At 38.9% G+C, this 3,162-nt stretch overlaps 1 pseudogene; it reads right to left on the bottom strand.

Annotated features, from left to right (window-relative positions):
* Nucleotides 1-1,145: 1,145 nt before the first annotated feature.
* LOC111822100 (vomeronasal type-1 receptor 2-like) lies at nt 1,146-2,094 on the bottom strand (annotated as a pseudogene).
* Between the last annotated feature and the right edge of the window lie 1,068 nt (nt 2,095-3,162).

Genomic DNA, 3,162 nt, shown 5'->3' with positions numbered 1-3,162 from the left:
CCACTTCACAATATAGCTGAAACTGTTGAAGTTAGACTTTAGGCATATACCCTGTTGCACTGTGGTAATGAGAGTCTACACTGTTGAAATGGGCCCACACAAGTCTATGCAGGGGTGGAAGACATTCAAAGTCCATGGACCCTTTATGCTTGTGCCTAGGCAAAGGTGCTGTGCTTATCCTGAGTTCCTGGATTAGGGGAGCCAGCAATTATTTTTTTCCCTGTTTGTTAATTTGTTCCCTCTCTGAGGCTGGGAGAATGGCTCAGGGTGCATGACGGGTCCTACTTCCAGCCCAGGAGACTCGGCAATCACTGAAGCTTGGCCGGGACCCAGAGCAGAGTGGGAAGGAGGGAGGTAAATGGAAGAGAGGTTTTCCCCGAAGGGGATGCTTTTCAATCCCCACAGTAAGCCAGATGCAAGTACCAATCTTGTGCCAACTGAGCACTGCTTTTCACTAGTTCTGGGTGCTGGAGTAGATTCTCTGCTGCTGGGTCTCTCCTGATGTGGAAAATGCCTCCTGAGTACCACTGTTTGCCTCACCATGCACGTGAGCTGATCTGGTCTGAAGGGTTCCAGCTCCCACTGTGTCAGGTATGGCAACTCCTAGCTGCTTCCAAACCATCTCTCTCTCCCTCTGCCACTTAGTCCGATTCCTCAACTGTGCCTTTGAAGTTCAGGGCTCCTAGATTGTCATATATAATCAATTCACTTGTTTTTTCAGGTCTTTGTTGTAAGAAGCACCACAGGAAGCCTCTGACTACTCCACCATCTTGGCCCCGCCTCCCGCTATTCTCTTTTTATGAAATGTCCTTACTATCTTATGCTCAGTTAAATCTTGGGAAATGTTAATATCCCGGATTGAAATTTACACACCAAAAGACATTTCTAGTATATCACATTGTTTCAGAATGAGCTTTTCTATTATTGATTGGACTCTGAATATCTTCACTACATCCACTAATAAAAGACAATTATATAAGTATTTACATAATAATTCCATAAGATCTCATTTACTATTGCTATTATTATTTAGTATTTATTATTGGAAAAGAATCTGTGTCTTATTCACCCATGTGCAATGTGACTGCCTTGTAATTGTGCTTAAGATTCTATGAAGAATGAGTACATCAATAACTGAACACAAGAAACACAGACCATTTATATTTTTCTGACAAGATGAGGGAATTGTGTTTTCCTTCCAGTGCACACATAGCAGAGCCTGGATACAATGGGGTTATGACTCATGGGAACAAAGGAGCTGACCGTTGGGAAACACATTAAAGAAGGCAGAGATATTCACTAGCCACCAACTGGGCTCATGAAAAAGAGAAAAATAAATGTAAATGATGGATGAGAGGACATAAGTAATTACAAAGGTGCTCACCAGGACAAGGATGCTTTGGGTGGCTCTGGTCTCAATGGAGGATGAGAGGAATATGTTGTTTCTATAAACCTGTTAGATGCACTTTTTGTGTCTGTATAAGATGAAAACCATGGAACCGCTGGCCTAGGACATGAGTCCCAAGCACACAGCATCAGGGGAGGGTGACAGTGCTGCAAAAAGTGAGTCTGTGATATTGTCATGACAAATAGTACAGCAGTATCCAAGGTCTCTTTTCTTTGTAGTGTTTTTGTTGCTGATTTGCCAGTCACATAGATAGGAACTCTGATATTTACGAGCATGTACAGGATCCAGCAGAAGACTTTGGAGGGTCCAATGTATTGGGAGCTTTTTCTTTAAACCCTGCCCACCCGGAGTTCCTGAGGCTGAGGTTGGTGGCCTGGAAGATACTCAAGACGCAATTGGTGCCCATGGACATGTCCCTGGCCACTCTGTGGACATAGAAAACAAGTTTGCATCCGAAATCATTGAGGAAATCTTTCCACCCAAAATTTTGCTTGCGTTGTCTCTGGAATTCCTATAGAGACAATGACCAACCCATTGGCTATTGTCAGTTTCCTAAGAATTGAATCGATGTACTTTAACTTGTATCTACTCAAGTAAAGAAAAATGTAATGGACTATCAGTGAGAAATTCCCCAGGATTCCAAAGACTATCTGGAAGAGGAAGATCATCCCAATTTTCAAATCCATGGAGGCTATACTGATATTTTCCAGGTCTCAATATCCACATTCGCAAACAGACAATTATGCATGCACACGTGAGTTTTGGGCTACTTTATTCATTGAAAGTTAAATCCCAAAGTCTCCACATACCATTACTTGTCTCCATGTATCAATATTACTTGTCCTTGAGATTTTCTTTCTAAAATATTCATTTCTTTTCTTCAGAGATTTCCAAAGGTTGATTTGTTTCTTCATATAGCACTTACAGTGTGTGGGTTACTGTTATTAATCTTTTACCCATTCTAACTTATTTAATAGGCACAACATTTTGAATTAGGTTCTAATATATACTCCTTTTACAGGTAAGGACAATTGAGCTAAAAGGAGGTTAAATGACTTGTTTGATTATTGGTGGAGTCCTGGTTGCAATGACATTAGTGTTTACCATTGTGCTGTACTTTCATAGTAGCTACGTGGTAGTATTTTTAAAATATCCAATGTAATATATTGATTTTTTTATTTTATAAGTTTCACGGTGCTAATCCCTCATTTTTGTGTAAATACTTATTCTATAGACCAATATTCCTTGTAAATGAAGATTCTAGTATCTTAATAAAAGGTAGATGTGCTGGATAATTTTCCATGACCAAACTGGATTTACTGAGTAGGGATCAGTATTAGCATAGCAACAGAAATAATCTTTTTTTTTTTTTTTGCCTATTGGGAACTAACGTACTGTATAAAGTTGGGCTTTGCTGTAAGCTATGGGATATGAAATTTTAAAAAGTGGTAAAATATTTTAGTAAAATGTAAATGATTCCTCATTAGATAGCATTTACTTACTGTTACAGAAAAATTAACTGAAGCTCTAATTCATATGGGACTTGAGAAAAATAATAAAGTACAAGTTTGTAAAATTGAATTTGGGGGTATGAAAGATTGTGCATTGAATAAATTGAAATGGCAGAAACATGAGAATGAGCCTGAAAATGATAATGGAATATTTTAAAACACAAAAAAATCACAACACATATTTGAGCCTGAAAAATGCTGAAGTCCTTAATTTTTTCTGCTGTCTGAATCCCTCAAATGTGA

The sequence above is a fragment of the Trichechus manatus genome, unplaced genomic scaffold (assembly GCF_000243295.1).
Source record: "Trichechus manatus latirostris isolate Lorelei unplaced genomic scaffold, TriManLat1.0 scaffold00129, whole genome shotgun sequence".
NCBI lineage: Eukaryota > Metazoa > Chordata > Mammalia > Sirenia > Trichechidae > Trichechus > Trichechus manatus.
The sequence above is the reverse complement of the archived record's forward strand: the minus strand, read 5'-3'. Positions and strand labels throughout refer to the sequence as shown.